At 37.0% G+C, this 26414-nt stretch overlaps 1 long non-coding RNA gene across 1 annotated transcript in view; it reads right to left on the bottom strand.

Moving 5' to 3' along the window:
• Positions 1–315: 315 nt before the first annotated feature.
• The window catches only part of LOC142603767 (uncharacterized), an 81317-nt gene continuing 55218 nt past the window's right edge, over positions 316–26414 (bottom strand). The window contains exons 2-3 of the long non-coding RNA XR_012837656.1: positions 857–1038; positions 316–451 (exon numbers count right to left, since the gene is read on the bottom strand). This is a non-coding gene — a long non-coding RNA (uncharacterized LOC142603767). The remainder of the gene's footprint in view (positions 452–856; positions 1039–26414) is intronic.

The following is a 26414-nucleotide window of genomic DNA, read 5'->3' as shown; positions in this document are numbered from 1 at the left end:
TACATTACATTCTATAAATATGTAGATCTGCTTCTTTGCCCTCTTCTATACTAGATAATATTAAGAACAAGATAGGTAGTCCTCAAAATGCAAGTAACCATTTTGAACTGTATTATGTCTCCTTCAGTCATTGTAAGAAGCTATTGTTATTCATTTCCTTGACTCACCAACTGGAGACTCTAATTGTTCTTGCAAATCTCCATAGATCAGGCAAGTCTTTACAGCAACTTCTACGTTGTGGTTAAGTATATAAGGAAAAGGGATGCACAGTAGCAACAGTTTTGAAATTTGTTGAAATGAACACAGTCAACTCACCATTGCCACTAGATTACTTCAGGTGAGATTTGGCCTGTGCTTCAGTTGCCTCCTTTGTAAAACAGAAGTAAGTCTTCCCCAGTGTTGTTGATCACAGATTTTCCAGTATTAACGGACATCACAGTATTGCACAGAACTATTATGGAATGTTTCAGGAGAAAGGAGAGTCAACAGAGAACTTACATGTAACCAGCAACTTGCATCACAGGACACCAGCAAACAAATCACTCCTTAAAAAAGCTGCTAAGGTAGCACTCTACAGAAGACAGACATTGTTTTATGTGTCCATCTATACATAGCAATAATATCTAGTTATCCAACCTCCATTGAAGTTAACATAATACTTTGAATGATGCAACACATTCAGAGTTAACTTACCAACATTACTTCATAGCATTAACGTCTCCTTTATATTTACGGTAACATATCACAGCGGATATGGAGTGCACCTGCTGCACTTTCTATCTATTCACATAGCACAGAAACAAGTCCAGAAACTTACTTCTTAAGCTTGTTGTCCCACGGTTTAGTTTTCTCATACCTTTTCTTGTTGCAGTTCACTGATATCAGAAATATAATAGAAGGTTACTGCTGCTTTGCAACGTTTCTGTCCAGGTGGACTTGGATGCCACGTGTCACCATGCTCTAAGGCTGCTTTCAGGTGCACTGAGGTTTGAGGTAATTTGAGGCATGAAGAAGCCACCTCAAGTACTGAAGCACCATCTGAAGAAAAAAAAAAAAAAAAAAAAAAAGCCCAAACAGAACTGGTTACACAAGTACAAGGTACATTCTTGCAGCATCTTCAAGAAGTAGTTTTACCTTGTGGGACTGTTTGATGAAGTTACATTCTAAAGAGAAAAAAGTTAAAATGAATACTGCATGCCAAACACCTATTGGGTATTTAATTTATCTTAAGAACTTCCAGCTTATAACAAAAGCAAGAATAACTGAAGGCCACACAATACATCACATTGCTACAGCCCTATGCCAACCAGTTGTGATGTTTCATCTACTTGGACTTAGTGTATTAGCCACTTCAGCATCTTAAGACATCTGGCAAATGACCAATATATGTTTTGTCTGTATGTTCTCATAGATATAACAGATTGGACTAGATTCAAAGTAAAATGTGTACGTTATAGAGATGCATGCAATAGTCTGCATAATTACACAAGTGTATGTTAGTAGGGTATTTTCATTCATAAAGCTTCTTTTGCTCCACAGAACTTTCACACATACTTGAGTTTGTTTCACACTTCACATTGTTCCCCTAAATGGCATACCACCATTAGCTGTAGCTAAACAAGCTGCTGGATCAGTCATACAATTACACGTTTGTTCCACATGTGCCTACCAAAAATACCAGAGCCTCCACATAGCTTTCTTCTTTAAAGTAAATAGCAAGGAAAAGACTGTTTTACTCTTCTCCAAAACTTCAGTCCCAGGAGGCAAAAAAAATAGCCTTAGTGCATGTGCAAAGTATGGGCAAGAAAGCACAAAATATGTTACTTCAGCTATCAAACAAAATCAGATTGGCTATCATCCAATTTGAATTGTAAATTCACTTTGGACAATGTAAAATAAATTATCAAAGGAAAAAGCTCACAAAATTTATTTTTAAGTTAAAGCTTATCTTTAGAAATACGTTAACAATCAGATGCTCGTGTAGGCAGAACAAATCATCATCACAAATTAAAACCAGGAATAAGGTGAACCTGTATTCATTTTAAGAACTTTCCTCTTGTTGCTAAAGGAAAACTGACTTGTAATATGACATAATGCATATTAAATATAAACCTTTTTTTCTAATGGTGTGAAAGGTTTAAAAACTGCTGTTAACAAAACAGCTTTTCTCTTTCAAATACATTAAAGAGCTTTTTTTTAATTATACAAATAGATAGATATTTTAATCTACAGAATTATTAATTGTCAACTCTGCCTACTCATTTGCAAGTCTCAGACTGAATGAAAAGGTTTTAGTTGTTCTTTGTGCATTGTATTAGAATATGCACCTAACGTATCAATGGAATTCAACCTCCAGCTTAAACTAGAGTAACATGGTTGGTGGGATCAGAGCTAACTTTTAAACCCAGCCAGATAGACTGTTTTCTTGACAGAGTTTCAACTGAACAACACACATGTAGACAATTAGCCTTGTTTTAGAAGTTGCCCAAACCCAGAGAAGAGCTGGAAACATGTTCCTTAGTGTTTCGCATTAGAGATTGACTGAAAGGATGGGAGAATGGCTAGTTCACAGCTGGCCTTTCATCTCAGACACCTGCGTATAATGTGCCCCAGATTCTGAGAGTACGAGTTAGGTGGTGTAAGCGCAGTCTGAACTGGAAGCTGATTTTCATAGCGTATAAACAGTGCCTAACGCACAGGGCAAGCAGTGCAGCTGCAGCCTGCGTGTCGAGCAGGGGCAGGCGCAGCAGGGGTTGGCGGTGAGAGCACAGGTACTTCTGCGGCTGTTCCACACAGCCGCTTGCCCAGTGCTTCCCACGCAGCTCCTGTGATACTGCCTCGCCCCTTCTGCACTCTGCATACAAAGATTACAGCGCTTGGGAATCTGAGCCGGGCTTCTTGGGGCAATTCCTAAACTGCCTGAAAATAAATGTAGATTTGCTCTCCTCACAAATAATAATTAAAAAAATAATCTAAGCCCCAGCCCAATCTGATAACACTGTTTTAATTCACTACAATTGTGTTGGATCTTGTATCATAATGTCTTCAAGTACAGCTACCTGTGTAGCAAATGCAACTGTCATCCTCAGCATCAGGAGGGATTTGCATTTGAAGTACAGTTTACTTTAACAGTTTGCGTGGAATTAATTGATATCCTGCTATTTTTCAAAATGCTTTAGCAAAAGAAGAGTTTGATGTATGTTAGTCTGTGCATGTTCTCTAACATCGGTGTGGTAATCAGGTAAAACCCAGCCATATTAGTAAGACAGTCCAAAAGGAAGCATTAAATGCACAAGTACAGTGTGTCTGCCGTGACCGGATATGTTGATTTCCTCATACTTTTCACATACTGTCTTCAACTTTGCTATTAAGCCAGGATTTCTCATAGTCAAGGAAGCAAACCCAATTCTAATACCCAATTTCCCTACAGCTTTTCTGAACCACAAACCAGTACAATTTATAGAGGAGAATATGCACTATGACACATTTTCTCAAAGGGAATATTTTCTGGGGAATCCATCACTTTAATGACATCTTTTTTAACCTGTATGCTTTAAACATTTCACTACAAGTATGTCTATTCACATGCATTAGTAGAGCCCATATTTGTCAGGGCAAGACCAGCAATATGCTGTTTCGTACAGCTAAAATGCCTCAGATCTTGCATAAAAAGTATGCAAAGTTTGAATCTATTTTACGTACATGCAAAATTTCTAGAGATAATTTTCTCCTTTTTACAGCAAACTTTGGCCTCTCAAAGATGAATTCTGTAAAGGCTCCCGTAAAGCATCTCGCTACACGGTGTTGAAGCAGAAAATAAGTGAGACACGTACTTTGCTTTTACTCCCTTTTAATCTGATGACCCCTCTGTAGGTAGTGGTCTCACAGAAAGCCTGAACTATCTTTCATTATCCTCAGTGGCCACATTTTACTTTTCTCCGCTACACCTAATTGCCTCCAATGTTACCTCTTGGAGAAGGAACAACTATCAGCATCTTCAGATTGCTCTTCCCAGTGTTGTTACATAAACAATATAGTCACAACTCTCCCAGTACTTATTTTCTTATAGTTACAACATCTGGAGCCAGTTAATAACATAAGAATCACAAAAGAAGGAAACTATCTAGCCTTTGTGGTTTCTGAGAAAAGTCATTCAAATACACTCTACAAGCCCACAAACCAGAAAAAAAGTTCTAATTTTATTTATTTAAAATATCATTCATTTTCAGTAGTTAGGGATGACAATACTGTATGGCTGATCCTGAGATGAGTCTCACTGCGACCCTGTTGCAATGACTCACAGGACAGATAGTGGGATGTTTTGTCATAGGAGGAGCATTTTCTTGTACTAGGGACGATGCTCAGAGCAAGGACACTGCTGATGAGCACATGGCCTGCGACAGCATGACTTTGCTGCAGCTCTCCTGGTCTGCACAGCTGTGTGCCAGCCTGCTGTGCCCAAGAAGTGCCATGCCAGAGCTCGAAAAAGCAGCACCACACTGCACATAAGCAAATTTGACTTGAAAAGTCTGTGTTTCTCTACAATCTCCACACAGCGATTTCCCATTGTGGTATACCTACTGTTCCTATTTTCTAAAGCACTCACCCAAAAGATTACATATATAATAACAAGAAATAAACATCCATCCAAGACACCTGATGTACTACACAATCAACATTCATTCTACTATCCAAAATTCACCTGGTTTTGGAATTTGCTTAAAGATAATTAATTACGTTTTTATAACACACAAAAAGTTCCAGGTAGTACACAGCTTATTCATGAATCAACTTTACATTGTAAAGATACTTATAGATTTACACTTTGGAGTTAAAGATTTCTAGAAAGATGTGTTAGAGAGATCTTTCAAGAGACTATAGGCCATTTTAGTTTACGTACAGGAAGGTAACTGGTAGAAAAGAAGCTCTTGGAAAGCTTCGGAAAACTTTAATGTACAGCTTTTAATTATTTTTCCCATTTTTAAAATCTTACTCACTTGAGTAAAATAACTGCCAACTGTTTCTATCAATCTGACAGGCTGTAACTTTCTGAGCCTGCCTTGGTTACAGAGGGTTAGGAAAAACTGCCTTACGTTGTCATTCCCCTCTTGTTCCTCTGTTTCTTTCCTTTTTCATCTGTCTTGTGAATTGAGAGCTTCCCACTTCTAAATTCTCAAGCTTTGAAAGTCTGACACATGAGTTTAACACATTTTGTTAATATCTCACAGAAAATTCTTTCTTTCAGAAATATTCTTGGTCAGATTTACCACTACTACAAGAAGTAATTTTTCTAAGGTCTTGATTCTTTTAAGTACCAAGTATCCTCAAATCCTGATATCAGAATTAAGCACTTTATGGTTTCCTGCTTGGAGCTGATTAAAAAAAAAAAAAAAAAAAAAGGAAAACTTTTGTCCAATGCCATCAATAGGAATTGTAAAGAGTCATGAAGGAGAAGTTATTCCTAGAACAGTGATGAAAATAGAGAAAAGGCATGAAAGGGCTTCCACTCGGACAATGGATGCTGCTCCCTTGTGAACACACTCTGGGTTTGTTTACAATGAAAAAAATTTAATTTATAAATATTTTTTCAGCACTTAATATCTCTAATTTTCATGGAACTTCTTCCTTTCAGACCTAGAGATTGAAAAAGGATTAGGGAAATGCATTGCTTTTTCCTGATGAAGCAAGCTACAAAGATTTCAAACATCTGAACTATGATCACTGTTTCCTAGTGGTTTAAGACAAGAGAAAGAAAGGCTGTCCCTTTATGCCATCTAAAACAATCTGGGGTGGGAGTAGTACTTCCTCCACTGTTAAGGGTGGCAGCATATTGTGCAGTGCAGTCATGCACGCACAGACAGACACCAGGCATTCACACTTCATGAAGTGTGGACTGAATGGAACTGGTCTTGCAGCAGAGACAGTAGGCACTTTATCCAGACTTTTAAAAGTGATCTGATGGCATCCAGTGAAAGAAAGGCATTTTACAAAATGAACTTAGTTTTTAAAAACAAAACAAAAAACCCTTGAAAATAATTAGCAAAATATTGAACCTGAACAGATATTTAGGATAAAAATTTTACCCAAATGCCTATATTAAAAAAAAAATTATTTGACTCAAAGCTGAGACTTTTTTCCTTCAGTGAATTCCAAAGAATAAATGGGATAACAGAACATTAAAGCTCCAAGGTAACACAGTCATGATTTACAAACGTGAAAGTTAAGTACAGATTTGTACTAAGACGCAGACTTTGCTAGCTTGATCGCTGAACAGTATTATTTCAGGAACACCGTACCATAGAGGTCTCATTTTTTGTATTATTTTTATGCTCACATGTTATGACAACAACTCACTAATATCAGCTGGACAGACAGCCAGAAATTGCAGACCTAGAGCAATCTGAAGACATTCAGAATAAGATTTTAAAATAAACAGAAGAGAAAAAGAAGTTTTCCAGAAGAACGCTTCCTCCCCCCTTCCCTGTCCCCCCAACTCCTGTCTCCAACAGAGCCAGCACCAGATGTTTCAGAAACCACACACTAGGCAGATACACAGGATCATCCGTCCCTCCTTCCATAAAGGTCTCATCCATTGAGAAAGATCTAGACAACCTAGTTCAAAGGGCACTGCGGGAGCAGCAAGTAGCAAGCCTTCCATTTTAAATAGCTCTTACCTTTGAAAAGAAAAATTTTAATGGAATAGTTTGAAAATTTCAAATCCACTAAATTGCCTCTCAACAGTAGAAGAGTCTAAAGGCTACTTTTGTCATGAACACATTCATCTCAAAGAGTTCACAAGTATGTAACCTATGAACATGATTAATGAAGAAAGATTATTTTCTCAGAATTAAGATCACTACAAAACAATCACAAAATAAAATTCTGGTGCGGAAGTAATATTTTATAGATTTAAGAAACAAGTGAAACATTTTCACTCCAAGATGTGTTTCACCCTAATCCAGGAAACATTTTTCCAATATGCAAATGCTTTCCAAAAATGCAGATGTCATTTCCTCAAATACCTGCAATGATAAACACTTAATGGTAAATAGAATTTTTTAAAAATAAAATATTTATTCAAGATTAATAGTAGCACTTAATTGAATGGATTTAGACATTGAAATCAAGATGAATAATTAAAAATGGTTTTGTTCCAAAATAATATTGATGTACTGGTGAAAGAGGTATTTCCTTCTATGTGTACATGTAAGAGGCAATATTTTTGTCTCTGGCTTTGGCTGCTTTTTTACTTTTAAAAGCAGTAACTGTAAAGATGCAGTTAGGATTCCTGGTGACAAGTGATAGGGTCACAAGCTAGGCTGGGGAGCAGAGGAGAGCAATGCCCAGGATAGCACTGAAGATGGGGCTAGGGTAGCAATCTGGGTTAGCAGCCCCTACCTCATCATTATAAAGGCACAGTTTAAAACACCTCTTAGGTTGCTTTCAAGTACACGGACAGCCAGTTCTGCCCCTGGCTGGCCCAGGATCAAAGGACTGGAAAGGTGGCTCAGTGCCACCGCTCGCTCTGGCTCTGCTCAGTTTCACAAAGGCCAAACTCAGCACAGCTGAGAATCCATCCCAGCACGTTAATCATACAGCTTGGGTGGAATTGCTGTCATACTGGAGTTTTCATTTCCTCCATCTTTTAGAGCTTTTTTCAAAAGGACACAAGGGATGCTTTATCAATTAGTAGACAATTTTGAAATGAAGCATTTTGGATTGGAAATGTCCTGTAGCTTACAATTCTAGAAAGCAACTGAAGTTTGTAGAAGTTGAAGTACATATTACATAAAGAATATTCACAAGAGGAAGAAGAGATTATGAACTTATTTCAGATGTCACTTGAAGTGATGTGAACACAGCACTGTGAAAGGTAGTCCTAACTGAGCTGCTAAAAGCATTTTTGTATCAAGAAAAGTATATTGTGTTTAATACTGATCTGATTTTAATACTGATCTGATTTGCCAAAAGTACAAGAAACAGTTAGGTGCTCACCCTGACTGGTGCCAGAGGGGCTTCTAGCAGCACAACCTGGCACCAGAGCCTGGTGGGTTGGTTTGTCTTTTTTTTTTTTTCTTCATGTGAAGAGAGACAAAGGGAAAAAGAAATTACAGCAATTTCAGTGTGATGACACAAAGTCACAAGAAGACTTGTACATTCACAATGAACAGGTGTAGACATGATATTAGCAACATTTCTTACACAAATCTCTACTGTGGTGAAATGTGTTTGTGATAATTCAGATCCACTGCAGTCCAGCTGCAGTGCTGAGTTCAAGATAATTAGGAGTTCTTTATTACAATTATTTTAAAATGGAATACAGGACAGAGACATACCATAGCTCTATTCCTATCAGATCCACAGCTCCATTTATTCTGAAAAACCCAAGACTCCATATTTAGCTGGGAAACTGATGTATATTTATAACATTTATAATCGATATCAATGTATTATTTAATTCTAGAAGTTTTTCATAGGAGTTATCACAATCGGGCTACTGTCTCCCATGGATGGGATGGATTAAGGTTACTGCGGTCCCTCACATCATGGTGTGCAAAGTCACATATGAGGTCACAGAGACCAAGACGACAAAAGAAAACTCCCTGTACAGTGATAAAATATTTCAAGCTAGAAAAAGTTTGCTGGATTATGGAAATACATTCTTTCTGAATACTTTTTTCCCCTTCAAATCCTAGCCATCTTTAAAAGCAAGGTGACAGCTCTCATAAAAGAAATGTTTCTTCTTCTCTGCTGTGATTTGATTTAGATCTCCTTTCCAGTGACAGAGAGACTGCCAGATTGTGTAAAGCCCAGAGATCTCTACAGCAGGCAGTCCACTAATGACACAAAGTTTGTGTAAGATACAGAGAGAGGCATATACAGAGAGAAAGAGAGAGAGAGCATAGAAGAGGAGAGAATTAAGCATCTATTTCACTTGCCCATTAGACAGGGCTCCTGAGCCCACAGGTGCGAGCCCTGCTGGCACAGCAGGGAGCAGCATTACTTCAGCTGGACTCCAAGTATCCCCAGTTGGTCATCCAGATGCTCCATTGATAAGCTACTACAAACCACATCTATTCAAAAAGTATAACACATGGAAACTGTAGGAGTGTTTTCAGTGATTGTTTGAATGGTTTATATTTTTGGTCTGCAAAGTTTGAAAACTTTTTTCTTTTAATAGGATGATTTCTTTTTTTCCTCTTTTCAGTATCAGTTGCAAAACTGCCTAAAGTCAGTCATATGTCAAAATCCTGACACCTACATTTAATGATTTCCATTTCCATTCCAACAGTCTCATCCACTTCACTTTCTCATTGCTTGGCTACTGCTCCAGCATTCATATGTCTACATTTTATCAGTGGTCCATGGCTTTCCATGGAATAACTCCATGGTCACACAGACTGTAATGCAACTACCATCTTCATTATACTAAATGGACTTTACTCCTTCAGCAGCAGTAGAAGCAAAGCAGCAGTTAACTAATTTCTATTTTTCTTTTCTTTCTGATTATAGTTTTCCATTTCAAAATACCTTACATGGGTTCATATCACATATAGCTATGAACTTAAAAATAAAACAACCAAGTTAATAGTTAATTTTACTTTAGCAGTAAGTCTGGAACTCTCACAGTGTGTGCATTTTGAGGAAAACACTGTCATGAGATTCAGCAGAGTAGAATAGTCATAATTAAATCAGGTCAAACGTGCCAAAGCAACATATTATTACTTCATAGGAATTGTTTGTAATGGAGGATGAGGTATTGACTAAACAGGCCTAACAGAACTTGACCTGCATATAGCCTGCACTGCATACAACTGAAAAAATGAAGTCTCATTCTGCAGTTCCCACACTATCTAACTACTTCCTAGAGAAGAACATTCTATTCAACTATGTTGATAAAATGCAGGCCACTAAAACATCTTATATTTGTTATTATAATTAATAATGGTATGTTATCATCTAGGAGACTTAACCAAGACTAGGATCCTATTGCAGTAGGTGTTTTAGAGACAACTTCGAACAAGCAGCCCTGTCTTGTCTTACTCAGTTTACAGATTAGACAGACGTAGGCAAACTAAATTAGATCCTCTTGTCCAGGTTCACTTACACAGTTGAAACACATAGCTCAGGCAGGCAAAGGAACCACCACAATGGAACAGGATCAAAAAATTTCCTGTAAATACTGATACCCACTCTTGAGAATAAACGTAACTTCAGGCTTCAAGCCAAAGAAGTCACTTCAAGGATTTTAATGATGGTGTGAATTGCTTGCTCCCATATTTTAAAGTAGTTAAACACAAAGTTTACTTCCTTTGCTACAAGCAAAGACATCTTTCAGCACTCCCTCCAGTAGGAAGGGGAAAAGTGGGATTAAAATTGTGTTTGTTTTGTTAAAGGATGCATGAAATCTTTTGGGCCAAAGTATCTCTCTGGCCACTAGGGCTGTCTGTATCTGGAAGAAAGTCTGTTTTCAGACCACTCTGTTTCATACAAAATACAGCTTTAGTCAATAAGATTCAGAATAAGGAAAGACACTGCACTTCTTTAAAGGAGTAACGTACAAAACATTACAGTTAAATTGTTGTTACATATATAGTTATAGCCAAGAAAAAAGGACGTGCAAAAACAGAATCAAGAACAATTGTTTCTTAGACAGTATTATGAGTTTTTAAATATAGACTATGGAGCTATCAAACAAGATAATGCCTTAGTCATAAGAGCAGGTCATTGTCTGGAGAGCAGAAATTAATTATTTCCTTTTGCCCTGAAAATATACCTAAGTTAACCTTACTTTATGGAAACAGAGTGCTGTAGTCATGCTCCACTGGGAAAATGAATCCTCACACTATTCAGATGTGGTTTACACACCATACTTTGAGACACTTAGAAATGTGGCGCCGAGAGATCAGAAACGTAGAACAGGGGAGATAAGTAGAGTCAGGGGATGTACAGAAGAATCAGATTAAGTTTGCATATTAATTTCCTGACTTCACAAGTTCAGAAATATTTTTAACACAAAAAGTGTGTGTATATGTGTGCATGGAAGATTATGAAATTATGGGAGGTTGTGGAAGTCTTAATTAGCCTGGGCTGGTTTCATAGGTCACTCAAAAAAGACAAAACTGATGTACAAAGAACCAGCCAGAGCAAGACGCCTGAAGCCTTTGTCTCCACTTTAAAGTTCCCATCCAAAGTGTACAGAGAAACATTTCTTATGCCAGAAAGAATCTCAAAGGGGTCACAGGTAGGCAAACATGGAGGAGCCTAAAGAGCAAGGAGGAGACACAAGTGACACCAACTGAAGAGAGAAGAAAGAAGAGATATTAAATCCTCAATATGCTTTTGTGGGCCTGCCTTCCTTCTCACAAAAAAGGCATTTCTTCACAGCAAGAAATTTAAAGAATTCTTTCAGAAATTCCACATGGTCCTAAGGAGACTGCTCCCTTTAAAACTCTCGAAGGCTGGCTATTTTTAATTTTCTTTCAGCTATTTCCAATTTTATCATTCTGCCTTCTGGCTAGAAACATGTATGTGGCAGGACTTGTCAGTTCTTACAGACATTGAATCTGTGGACCACCTTGTCCTCTACTATGGACAGATTGACCAAAGGCCACTGACCATGACCATCCACCAGCATAGGATGGTATGAGATTTAAAGTGAAACTTCACACAATTCAGGCTAACTACAAAGATATACCACATGTACCACCATGTCAGAAAGTATAGTTTTCATACATTCCCTGATGTCCAGTGATAACAAAGAATGTGTAAGAGAACTTATTTATAAATGTTATGATACCTTTACATCTTTCCCTTCTCTGCCCTAGGGAGACATGATCCCGAAGGCTGAAAAAAAAAAGTCATGAAAGAAAACATTGAGGTGGAGACTCCTAACTGGAACTTCCTTCTGGATCCTATTCCTGTCAGGTTGTGTTGCCCTTTGTTTGTTATGGAGGTAGGAAGTGGGGCATCATTCTGGCCATGAAATTCATCCAAGCAAGTCCAAAAAGGGAAAGAAAAAAAGAAAGAAAGAATGAAAGATCTGATTTTTTTCCCCACTCCATTCAAATATTCCACATGCCACAAAAAGAGGCTGTTACTTTCATAGTTGTTTGAAAAGGCTGACACTTCTATTTTCTTAATCTGACTTCTTTTCACTCATCCAGCCTTTATGCTAGCTTTTAACCCTGCAATGTTTGTCAGATTCTACAGCCATCAGACCCTTGTTAAAGGGGGGGGGGGGAAGTCCTTCTAGTATCTGATCTACCCATTGAGAAGAAGAAAGGAAAGATTATAGCAGGAGTAGAAGAAAAAATGAACAAATTATTTTGTTTTCGCACATCTTTATGCTATCTCCACATCTGAGGAAAAATATCTTCCATCTATTTGGAGTCTTCCTGATGCTCTTGGGATGAAGTCTATCATGCTACAGAGCAATTATGCACCACTTCAATCGCATATCTCCTTAACTGAGAACTGAAGACAGATTTCAGTACTAACAGGATCTTCTACAGGCCTTGTCTGAAGCGCCTGTCCATTGCATTGGGGAACTGTGAGGCAAACTTCATATATATTTATAGTATAAATGACACTAAGAAGTCCATGTTTAAGAAGGAAATGAATACGATAATTTTAATCTTTAAAAGTGCTTGAATTAAAAATGCCTTTCACTTTTTTCCATTACTTTTCTTGGGAGTTCTCAGCTTTAAAATAGTATTTGCCAGTACTTGTTATTTCTTTGTATTAAAGTTATTTTGGTACCTAATGAGAACCATTGATCTATTTTAATAATGAAATCAGAAATGTTGACACACTCCTGGGAAAGAAAATTGTGGGAAAATAATTCCTGGATTACTGGACATCCCTTGGAAACTTTCAGCCCTATGTAAGAGGAGAGAGAAAAAAAGAAGAGCGATGCCTGGTTTGAAAAAATGGATTTCCAACCAGAATTATGAGGAGGATAAGAGGTAATAAATTGGGTGATAAGCAAATGTAGGTAAAAGTTTTAGTTTGTATATCATTCTGAAGAGTCCTACGACAGTTCACGTTTAAGCTTGGGAACTGTTCATTTTTTCTAGAAGTGTGGTAAGGGTCAGATGCAGATAAATATAATGCAGCGTCCATTTTGGAGAAATTTTCATATCTATTTAATCTACAGAATAGTTTAAAATTTAAAAAGTCACATCTTTACATCTCAGATATGTAAATAATCTTCGCATACTCCTTTTTTTCCTGAGGCTGACACAAAGTCACCAGATGGGTCATAATGGAAACAGTATCTTCCACCTCTTTGTACCTGAGCAAATGACCTCCTTTCAAGATGAATTCTCCAGAAAGAAGATAATTGAATTACCTGAGTGCTGATCCACTTCAAAGGATGTTCTTTATAGGAGGCATAATCAGATTCTGATGCTTTGATCAAGAGAATCTATGAACCTACTTACTCAATCACAAACTACTATTTGCAATGAAGATATAACTAATCAATTACAGAACATACATCTACTCTGAGTAACAGTATTGATGACTTAAGATAAGGAATGCATAATTCAAAGAGTACACCCCTTGGGAAAGCTGGCAGTGGTTGTGGACCAAGGAATTCAAATGAGAGAGAGTGGCCAGCCTAAGGGTAAGTTGCTAATGATTAAATGGCAGTATCTGCAGTGCCCTCATTTGAAATGGAACATAACAGTGAAAGGAAAGGACTCTTGCTCAAATCTGGTTAGTAATATGGTCTGTCACCACAAATCTTGCCACTCTTCCCCCTCCCAGAGCAAGCCTGGTCACCTTCACAGCAGAACCTGAATGTTTCTGCCATACCAGACTAAGGAACTACTGCTCCAGAGAAGCTTATACAAGGGCAGAGTTCATTTGACAATCTTGTATGCAATGAACAAACCTGTGCTTCTAAAGCTCGTGTCATCTTTTCTCAAAGGGCCAGGATCATCTAGACTTTTCTCAAAGACCTACATCAAGTGGATGCATTGCTCCTTCACTACTCCAGGGCTTCCATAATTAGTATTTTAACTTTTCAGTGAGAAACAAAAGAATGGATTTAAGAATATTAGAGAATGAACAGAAAATATGATAGAAACTATTTTCAGACTACTCTTTTGATCTCTCCTAAATTTTTGCAAGCTGACAAAGTTATTTTCCCAGGTAAACTTACTTAGGACTCAGTGAAATCCTCCTCTTTTGTGGAGGAAATGAGAGAGATGACCTAAAAAGGTATTTGGCAGCAATGAAGGATATGGATAACAGATTGAATTTTCTTGTTTGCTCTCTTTTAAAATACAAACAAAGGTAACGTGAATTAAAAAGGAAAAGCATATATATAAAACCAATGAAAGGAAACATTTAACAAAACAGTTATTTAAACGTATGGAAGGCACTGCAAAATGACAAATTTGAGTCTGAGACATGAATGAGATTGAAAAAGGAATTAGATATTTACAAGAACATAATTATAAAATAAGTAGGTTAAGTTATTATTAGAAGGGATCTTAGTCCTCACCAGTCTGTTTATAAGCCAACCACTGTTAAAAGAAATGGTTACAGTGACACCTTTCTCTGTAGGAACAGGTTATTCTGCAAGGACTCAGACCTGCTCCATTAACATCAATGAGCTTTCCTATTGAGTTCAAAGAATAGGATCATGTCATTTCTTGCAAAATCCTGTGCTATCTCTGACACTAAATTTGATTGATGGCCTGTTTGATTTTCTATGCCAATATTTGTATTGCATTGTGGTATGAACCACACCACTGTTGAAATCAACCTCAGTTTCTGTCTATAACACTGACTATTTGTAACATTTGAAACATACATGGGTGTCTTGTTTTCTCTTTATCACCGCAAAGCTTCCCACAAATACCATAAAGTGTCTGATAGATGCAATTGCTATATAACCTGCCTTAACTCCTTCCAAAAGCATGCTACATTTTGGTACGTTGAAGACATTGCAAGTGAGAAATTAAAACTAGCCTGAATATTTAAAAACCCAACATAATAGTTCACATGACTAATAGTACTAGACTGTAGTGACAACAAAATTCAACTGTAATAATTACATCCATGTGCTAAAGACTCTCACTATAGTACTATGTACTATTTTGGCTTTGAATTGTAAGCATTCGCAGAAGACAGAAAAATAAAGTGTCTGAGGTCTGGCCAAAGTTCTGCTGAATCACTCACCTGAGTGCCTCAGCCAAATCTGAGAACCTCCTGCTGTGAAAGGCTGCAAATCTTTTGTGGAGGGTAGCCCTGACAAAGCTTAGTTACAGCAGCTAAAATTCAGTGGCAATTATAAATGTCCACAGTTTTATAAACAATCCAGTGATGTATGTGCACCTCTCATTCCTTCTCGCATTTTCAATCTATGTGAAGTTGTTTATTTTATTACCTTTTATTTCCAAGATGAAGGAAATCTATAGTTCATGACCAGAATTAAAAACATTAAAAGAAAGGGAAAAAAAGCACAAGTCATTTGAATTCAGTTTTTATGCAGCATGCCAAAATAGGCTGAAGTTAAAAGTGATAGCAGTGCACTGAATGAATTGTAAGATTATTTTTTTTTTATCTTTCTTATTGAACAGATTCCTGCAGTTTACTTTTTTGAGCATCTTACGGCATCTTTGGATCAGCCAACAAAGAAATTCCTTTTGGACACAGCATGTGGTCAAATGAAGATTCTGTTCAAAGTGACATAAAATCAGAAATATTGGCTATATAACAGGTATTGTCTTTTTCTATACCTCTGTTCTTCATTGTCAGTAGTCGCCATAACTGAAGAGACACACTCACAAAGAAGTAAGAAATGTTCAAAGTGGGCAACAGATGCTTTATTAGAAGGCAAACCTTTCTCTTTTCTCTATTCATTTTATCCTAACACCAGCAGGTTTCCAAGGGGGAGAAAAAGCAGCTTTGAAGCTTTTTTCTTCCTTCCAACTGATGTATTTTTTTAAAAAGGTCCTAATTTCAAATGCTTTAGTGAAGTCTGACTTAGTGCTCTTATGCTACAAAACATTTAATGCTTTAGTAGTAAGATCACTACCAGTTCCTCTTTATATTTGCATTTTTTTCTGATTATTAATTGGACAGACAAGTCCCAGTTACTGGTACTTGCAGAATTCTCCTCCTCCAGGACCCAAACAATCCTCATCTTGGGTGGTAAGGAGCTACGGGAGACCTTTGATCTGAGTAGCCTGGGAACAGTTCATGGGTTTGTTCTAGTACCCTATATAAAAACAGTTTTTACCTCCACATGCATATGAAAGTTGTGATGTTAACACCTTACTACACTAGTGCATACTCAGGCTAACCTCTTAAATGAAATCACTCCAAAGAGTTTTGCTCAATCACTGAATTCTGAACTGGACCCAAAGAAAAACAGCAGCCAGATAGCAAGCCAGGGTAAGTGTTCCAAATGCCAGTGTCACACAGTCAACAAAACAGCATCCTGAGAGCCCTATTTCACATACAAGTTTCATCACATTACGTTGAAACTTGGTGTTGTTCAGTGTAATTATAACATGGAAAAATAGCAGGACCAGTTCATTCTTATATGCAATGCCAATGAACAGGGATGAATAGGTATAAATAGGGCTTAATGCCTATTGATGAGACTACATAGGAGCCATGGGGATTGGATATGCATCAGCATTGTATATGTTCTCTCCATTGAAGCACACACACTGCCATTCAACGTGAAAGTTTTGTTTATGCCAGCAAAAGTATCAAAGTAACAGTTGACTAACCAGGACCCAGAGTCATGAAAAAAGATGAGATGTTAGTAAAAGACTGCAATCAGCAGGGAGAATTATTACAATATAATTTCATGTAGCACATCCCATTTGCTGCCACTCTAAAACTGCATTGTGAATGAACATTTTAATTAATAAACACCCATTCAAGTTATGTGTTCTGTTCAATTGCTGATCAACAACTCAACCTCAAACATGCTCTCCATCTGAAAAGCTTAGCATGCTCAAGAACATTGAAACAGGAACAATAGAAGTAGATCAGCTCTGCTTCTAAGGTTACTGGGCTCCTACAGAGAGCTGGAAGCAATGAGAAACCAGTGAGCTGTTTAACTTTCAAGGGGATTCACTGATTCTGAAGTCTGACTTCTGCCTTTTCCATGAGCTCCTAACCTGTACCTCAAAAGGTAATTGTATATTCAAAACCTCTTGGACACCTCTCTTTTTCATTCCTTCTTTACCATTTTCAGGGAAGTGGGCAAAGCAACCCTTGTTTATTGCATTTTAGGTAAGAGCACAGTTATCAGGGGTCAGCTTTTGCTACATTATACTTAACATTCCCTCACCTTCCAAAAACACAACTAATTAAAACTTCTGCCTGCAGCAGAATTAGCTAGCAGTGGTAACTTTTAGAAATTTGCACAATGGTAAGGCTCAGCCAATCTGTGATTCCTTGTAAAATAATCATCTGATAAACTTTCAGACTATTTGCACTGGTCTGACTCTTCTAAAGTTACGTAGAAGGGGGCACTGTAATACAACAATACCTGTCCTACACAGTTGTTTTATTATCCAAAAGCTGTATTTCTTTTCAGCAAGGAAACTGTAAGAGTGTCAATTTTTAAGTTACAACATATAAAATGTAGAATTAATACTTTCACCTGACCATGGTCATTATTACATTTTTCCAAGGATATATTCATAATACTGAAGTATCCATCTCGGAAAAGCAAAATTTCTGTTTTATACTGGGTTTTTTACACTGATAAGAATGAAATTAAGATGTCAGTATTTATTACTATTTATTCATATTTCATGTAGAAAGTGAATAAACTTATAAAATTAAAATCAAGAAAGTAGGATTACATGAAGAAAACAAAAATTGGGAGAAGGTCAAGAAAGATCAAGAGAGTACATTACCAAAGAATAAAGCTATTGGGTAGATGAACTGGATTAAGTAATCTGCAACACCAAGGTTCATTCAGAATAGAAAAGTAAAAAGCGATAATTTAAGAAGGGTGGAAATCACCCAAATGTGCAGAAATTGCAGATATTATCTTATAAACCATGATATTGTGGCTTGTACCTAAAATATGTAAACACAATCCAAGGTTCTGCTAAACACTGAGCTTTGACCCTGTTTCTATGGCTATGGTTTGCTCAAAAGGGAGCACAAGGCAGTTGTCAGAGGAGTCTGCTACAGTCTCCAATTGCTGTCTTTCTGAAAATTTTCTGTGTGCTTTCTAGTCCCTATGTCTCTACATTCCTAGTGAGGCAAGATTTATTTAGAAAAGGTTTTTATTAGAGCAGATAATCATAACTGGGAAAAAAAAAAAAAAGAGAGTCCTTTTTTACTTACCTGTCACAGGTAGGTTCAGAAACTACTTGTTCTTATCACAGTATTCAAAGCAAGCTTGACAAAATACAGTAGTAGCTGTTGTCAGATCAGTGGTCACTGCTCTCACTACTCTAGATAGGAGAGCAAATAAAAACTTTGGTAATCACTGATATAATAAGTGAGAGTTGGGCAGCAGCGGGAGAAGAAAATATAATGTAAGGCAGTCCTTATGCAACACTGTGAAACATGGTGCAATTGCTGAACTGCTCCTTCTAATAGTTCAATAATTCCTCCTGCTGAAGAGGAAATAACATGGAATAAATTTTGGAAAGCAAGTCTTGACTGACAACAAAGAAAGAAATGGTCAAGTTGCAAGATAAGTATGCATCAAGCAGAAAAACTAATGTAGCTGGGATTTGGAAAAAAAAAATCCATTACGGACAATAAATTAAATCCTAGACCTAGTAAATGGAATGGGATTTTTTATTTATTTATAAATTGACTTCAGCATTTGCCTAATCTATTATTATTTATTCACATAAAATAAGCCACAGTGTCTCTAATATATGGAAGTGATTGGGACTTTATGTTAAATTCCTATTACAAGCATTCTGCTTCTAGAATTGCTACACTTTAGTACTGGTGAGTTTCCAAAAGGCATGCACGGGGCAAGAATTTACTCAGACAATAGGAATGTTCACTTCAGAGTTTGCCTTTCCCTAGAAGTCTCTCATTTAAAGAATGTTTCTGTTCTCATCTCTAAATGCATGGGCAAAACCCACTTGCACATACAGAAAGAGAGAAGGGACACAGACTACTACAGATACCATGACTGATGAAGTTCAGCCCCCAGGCAACTATTTCATACTAGTAGATGTCCTCTTAGGATTGCCCAGGGTACTATACAATCTCTTATAGTTTTATCTGAAGGCTAGGGTTTGGAGGCACCCAAGTAGCAAAGCATTAGCCCTGAAATGATAAAACTTCCAGGGAAATAAGATTTGAAGGAGGACAGAGGTATTTTCATCTGCTATCCACTGCTGAGAGCAAGCTTTTAGCACAGTGCTGGGGTCTAAGATTCCAAGAAAGATAGGCCCTTGCACTTACCTGATCATCACCTATATCAAACAACTCAAACAAAAAAGAACATCTCATGTAAATCTCTTCAGAAAATGAATAGAAAGACCTGAAAAGGTTAAAGGCTACAGCTTTTAGAGCTTTTATTCATACCAAGGAAAAAAAGGAGGCAGTGTTCAAAAGTTTTATTCTTAGGCCATTTTCAACAATTCCCTTTTAAAAATCCTACTTTTATGAGAACACTCTTACCTTATTCGGATAGTTCACAAATAAAGAGTTTCTTTTCTTTCCCTGTATATATGCATGTGTGTCTGAGAATGACAGCAAGAGCATAAATCTTTCACTTGTTCTTTAAGTACTCCCTTACAGCAAATATCATCTAAAGAGTCGGGGGGGGGGGGGGGGGGGGGGTGTCCATTTAAGGTCTGTTATGTTTCAGATTTAAACCCTTCCCTGACATCCCCTCTCAATTAAATTCTCACTTCAAGTATTAGTATAATTGTTATAAGATACTCAGATAGTGCTAGCAACTATACGTTTAAACATATAACAAGCACACACACTTGTGTGTATATATCATACTTGTGTGTACGTATCTCTCTGTGTAAATACATATGAACACCTAATCAAATAGTCCAGACATCTTTTCTGTACCTGAAGATGTATACATACCTACACTAGGCCATATTTTATTTAGTTGTATCCTGAATCTTCTTCAGTGAGTTGCTGCTCTGAGAATACGTATTTCAACAGAGCTTTTTTTTAAAAGTAACCCAGATATCTCAAGAGGAATTAAAAATATACCTTCCAAGAACACCCATGGAGAAGTTGCTCATTTTTGTGGATTCCCCTTTTTCTGATATTATTGGCACTTTAAAATCCTTGCTACTACCAGGGTCCTTTGATCTCTACAACTTGGCACCACGAGATTTGCCCTCTGTATGTTGTGAGAATTTAAAAAGGATTGTTTAAGGAGGGCAGCTTCTGTGTAATTGCACATTAGCCATACTTAGAATTATTATGGCTTTTCTTGACATCAGAATGATGGGTTATTAGCAGTATTTTAAGGTTTCTAGGCTGGGAAAATTGCAATTCCTCTCTGGATGGCAACAACAGTTGAATCTATAGTGAAGATGAGGAAAAGTGGGTTCACTGCTGCATTACTTAAATCCTTATGGGATTTATGGAATGGTTAAATGCTCATGCCCTCCTTTCTCTATGCTACACCTTTTGTTATTGCACCAATACAGACTCTGAGTCTTTCCTGTACTGAGGACCCAGTGATAGGAACATGTCAGAAATTACCACACAAATGTCATCCAGGAAATAATAATAAGAGTCCCATCGTTATGATAAAACCTGCTATATTAAAAGAAACCCACCTTCCAAATCAGTAATTCTTAAAAATCATATTAACTAATATGTATGAATATGCATAACAATTTTTAAAAGACAATATTTGTGATGACTAATGTGACTACTGGACCTCTATAACTCCAGGAAAGAAATTCCCTCTTCTCTAAAGATCAACAGCTCTCCAAGTTCCTATCATATCACAGACTTGGGGGGCTATGACAGGAGTCCTGCCTACTATGTAGGGTGGCTATCTGAAGGTATCTACACCATCTTCATTTTTGCTTTTATTTTTTTCCCAACCATTACAGATATAAAACTTGCTTTTTCTTTTCCTCTTTCTTAATATTTTGATCCTTCTACTAAAGCTGAGATTTCACTGGAAATGTAAAAATGGAAGGAAGATCCTCTTTTTTTCTTACTTTCTTTTACATTTTGATAATTAGCAAGTTGTCTGCAAAGTAGTATTTCCAGAAACCCCAGAATAGCATGGACTTTTAAAATTACATATATAGAATATTGAAAACTGAAAACTGAAATTCTTTTAGGTACTTTCTCCAGAATATCTTGGATGACATACCCACATGGATGATGCGTGATGTGTTACCCTGGTAGCATACCACTACTGCTATCAATGTTCCAAATGTTATCTGGCCAGTCTCCGTGCACAGAGATAAACAAAATCATTCAAATTCTGCATAACTTCAGTCTGTTAGCTGCTACATACACAGACAATTTTAGCCTGCCATGTTTTCAGAATTTAAAAAAAAAAGTTTATTTTTCTTTGTAGTCCTGTAATAAATATTTTTCTTCTCATTCCAAACCTCGATATTCTTCAGTAATTAATTTCCATAAAAGTTGAACTGGAAGTAATCAGAACTCAAAAAAAAAAAAAAATCAGTATCAGTTGACTGATGAATTTGTCCCTATCCTCTTGAACGTAACTTAGAGAGGAACATTTGATCACTACCAAATTTCTAAAGGGAATACCATTTCAGTGTTAAGACTAATGAGACTAGTTTAATCTCATCCCTACAAACAAATCAGCTTAAGCCTAATGAAATCTTATTTTTGTAAATTAATGCACAAAGGAAACAGTTCAGTGTAAACAGACTTGTAGTATACATTGTTTAGAGACTATTGACTTTCAAATTAGCCTGCTTTTCAAACATTTCACGTCAAAAATATAGTCAAAATGCAAATGTAGCATAAACGGCTCTATAATAAATGCTCATTCAACATTTATTCTTTCTCAAATCATCTTTTAAAGCTCTTTCATGCTAATGTCTAGAAGATTTGACATTAGAAAAATTGCTTTGACATGCTAAGGGGCTCCAAGATTAACAAAAAGAGAAAGAACAAGATAAAGCTTTCAAAAGACCTATTTCAGAGGAATTATTACTTCCTTTGAAAGTCTTCCAAGGTTGCAGTGCATTTAAGCTTGTTGGCATACATGTAAATGAAGGACTACAAAAGTATTCCACTAAATACAACTTGAATTAAACCTTCAGGCTAATGTTAAGGAATGAGGATAAAGGCCAGACCCTAGGCTGGCAACAACTCATTTTAAATGAGTTCTTTATTTGAGGACATCAGTGAGGGAGAACCATTAAAAAAAAAATGAATACAAGAAATTATAAATGTAATTCCCACATAAAATGGCTTGGACTGATGGACCTTTCTGATTGAACAACTAGCATTCTAAAGGGCCATATTAATGTACTATCAACCATGCTGTAAAACAGAAACAGTCTCAACTGGTAACTTAGTCACTCTCCTTACATAAAAGCATCCCACCCCTCCACCAGAGTCTTGATTTCATAATGACTAAAAGACAATGGGGATGTGGTTATCATGAAAAAAATTATTTTGACTTGTAATCCTTAAGCTGTGATTTCACCCTGTAGTCCTTTGACATCCAAGTGAATGTGACTGACATTGCACTTACAATTTTCTCTTCAAGGTTCATTGGGAAAACATCTGAGGGGAGAAAGTCCATCCAAATGCAGAGTTGCGCAACTGTAAAATAAAACTGACCATCGACCCAATTCTACCATCTCTCTCCAGACAGAATTATTCAAGAATTTTAGAGTAAGAACAGATGGTAGGATTAATGACACAAGGCCAGATTTAAAAAAAAAAAAAAAAAAACAAACAACAAAAAAAAAACCACACCAACCACAAACAGGAGGTGTCTTATTTGGGACAGGCAATAAACATGAATACCTATGACCAAAACTCTGATCACAAAAACTCTCCCTTAGCTGCCATGTAGGCCAATAGACACCAAAGTCTAGAGACAATTTTTTCACTGTAAAATATTCTAGGTGTCTAAGTTAGAGCAAGAATCAGAAGTCCTAAATTATACTCTTATCTCCTAATTTATACTCTTGATCTGCCATAGGCTCATTACATGGCCATTGTGCATCCTCTTCTGTCCTACCACATTAAAATAAACATACTTGTCTATCCTAAATAAATTAGATTGAATAATTAAATGTCTCAGAAATGTTTGGAAATATGTAAGTGAATGCAGTTGCAAAACCCAGTGAACTAACATCAGGCTTGCTATTTAAGAAAACCTTGGTTTGTTACCTTCTATTCAATAACTTCGTGCTAGTTGGCAGCAAGTAGCTGCATAACAACTTTCCAGTTACTGGTAATTATGGTTTCACGGCCCCTTTTTTAATATTGCTTTGGTTTGGGTTTTTTTTTTTTTAAAAAGCAAATTCAGTTTACATTTAATGGTACTTGCAATGCATTTTAGAAAGTACCAAAGGTCTTAATATTTAATCATTACTTTGCTACTAATGTTCTTAACCTGTTACACAAAACCATACCCATTCTTGCCCTTTTCTCTTCCTGCTTTCCTACGTATCAGACTTTTCATACTGGTCAGTCTCGTCAGCACCCTTTGCACAAGTGGTAACATTGCGTGCTTCTGTTCTCCTTGCCTTGCCTTCTCTCACATGCCCATATTTAACTCACTGTCTTCCTACTCCATTAAAGGCATTGTTTCCCAGAGTATAAACACACATGGCCTGAAAGCAGACCAGGACAGAACAAAGAAAGGACAGGCAAGGAAGAACAGGACTGGTACTCTACAGGGTTCTTGACCAAAATCTGTCTTCTAGTGAAAGATGCAGCCGTGTATTAAACTGTCTTTACAGTGAAAATCCTCCCAGGTCCTACACAGATGGGCCAATTCCTACTTAATACCTCCATTAAATGACATACCACATTAGCAGGCACATTTGCAGCTACGTTTCCTCATAAGTTGCAGTTTCTGCTATCATAATTTTTATGGCAGATCAAAAAGTACTGCCTCAAAAGAACCACATCATAGCAACAGCAGTTTTAAGAGACCATGCTGCAAAACATCCTTCTCAGAAGGATCACAACTTTCTCTAAGCATGCTGCTTTGGAAAAGTAGTTTATTAGCATTCTAAATTTACATGAATGTTGGTAAGAATTTTAGATCAACAACATACGGCAGAATATTTAGCGATATATCTCCAGGAAAATACAATTTAAGAGCAACAACTAACGGAGAACACCATCTTTATATATTTTCTTTTTCTGAAATATCTCAAAAGTATATGCCACTTTCATATGCCAATCACCTGCAAAATCTCTCCAATTAGCACCTGTACTTTCTACAGCTATGCAGTCATAACCTCATTACATACTTGCCAGCATGAAGTCTGAATTTGGGCAGTTTTTTCAGGGACTAACCGTCTCTCTATTCACAAATGTAGATAGATAAGTTAATTTATTACTACAGTGAGTGCGAGATGAACTTAAGCTCACGCAATTTCCTATCAGTAAAATCAGAAATGGCAATGTCCATGCAGAAAGCTGAGCAGACATGAAGTCAGTGATCAAAGTCTCCACCTAATTTAACCTGCTAAGAGATCTCAGTGCACATATCTAATTGATATGCCCAATTTTAAAAAAATAATTAAAAAATATATCTATCCCCAGAATCATAATGTAATTAAAACTTTGAAAAAAAATTGACCATTGAAAGTGTTATTGTAGCTTAAAAATGGAATATATCCTCACTACAAAACTATGTGTTCATATTGTCTTGCCAGCACCTTAAAACAGGCACAGTCGCATACAAGCAACATAAAGAGAACAAAAAAATCTGCCTTGTTTTAGCCTTACACTTTTTAATTCCCTCCCAGAAATATCACTTGATATAATTAGGGAATTTTAGATGCTACTCTATAGATTCCTTTTTCTTAGCTCACTTTCTCTCAAGGGAAGGGAGGAAAGGTTCCTGAAATGAATGTAAGGCTGACAGCATTTGCTTTGGTTGCAATCATATTCCACCTGAATGCTGAACCATGAAAAAAATTGAAGCCCTTTGATGCAGTCTTCCATTCATCTGCCTGTAACACAAAGTGTCTGGAGCAAAACATTTTCTAAGCAGCTAGTTTCTTATACTGGTAGTTCACCTGAGACTTTGCTGAGCAGAGAATTAAAAGAGATCATCTCCATATAAATCTGCTTTGGATGGTAGCTTTGATGGGCCCAATAAATTTTGTAACAGCAATTTTTATTAAAAAGTAGCCTTCTTATTCCTGAGATTTCATGCATAGTGATAAAATTACAAGGAAGCACTTTAGAATACTTCACGTTATGCTAGTCATCACGCAGATATGGAAACAACTTTTGCTGATATAAATAATCATATATTCTTATGATATAAATAAGAGTGGCTGACTGATGCACCATATGCTGAGTGGACAGGGGAGTTGTCCTGGAAAAGGCAACCAAATGCAGTGCAATTAAAGTGTTCAGTAATCCACCAGCTGTATGACAAGGTTTCTGACAAAGTTATTGCTGCTCAAGTGTAAGCGCCCATAGAGTATAAATGGTGCAAAAAAAAAAAAGTGTCCTCCTGCTTTCTCTGTCGGGTGATCTCTTCCCACACTGCATTCACTTTGCCAGGCTGGTATTCCAGAACCTCCCAGTAGAAAAGCAGTCCTTTTTCACATGCTTAATCTGGCCCTTATATTTTCAAACTGACTGCACACATCTTTAGGAGCACTCCTGTCACCTGGTCACACAGTAACATCTGCGTTAGATCCCATTAGCTCTGGGTTGTACACCCAGTTTGTCTGGGTCTCGGCAAGCTGCAGCTTTGTTTTTTGCCTTGTTTTCCTTTATACTTTTCCAAAGGGGCTTAGTCCTGCACTAAAAATTTTAGTCCAAGTTGAAAATAGAAGGACAGAAGCTCAGCCTTACCGTCCAACTGGAGTTTGCAGCTAGATGCCAAGTTATGTACAGGTCAAAGAGAATTTATGAACTGCACATAGTTAGATACTAGAATCTAATCAAAGTCTAAATTAATTCTGGCCATGACTCTTGCTGCATACTTTCAATCTAGTGCTTTATTTCTGCAACTACCATAAAAAGAAGCAATGCATCAAGCATATTTTTGTATGCTACCAATGTGCATAATTAACAGCATTGTCACTAGTCATTCTCCTCAACTTCAGTGCATTCTGCTTCTGGGCTCAGCTCCTGTGACAAACTCTCTCCTGCACTCTTGGGATCCTATTCACCTTTCCACATGCCAACAAATCCTTGTGGCTATTCTAGGTCATCAGAAGACACTTTTTCCACACATGTAGCTGTGTTACTCTTTCCTAAAT

The sequence above is a fragment of the Balearica regulorum genome, chromosome 13 (assembly GCF_011004875.1).
Source record: "Balearica regulorum gibbericeps isolate bBalReg1 chromosome 13, bBalReg1.pri, whole genome shotgun sequence".
In the NCBI taxonomy this organism is placed as follows: Eukaryota; Metazoa; Chordata; class Aves; order Gruiformes; family Gruidae; genus Balearica; species Balearica regulorum.
The sequence above is the reverse complement of the archived record's forward strand: the minus strand, read 5'-3'. Positions and strand labels throughout refer to the sequence as shown.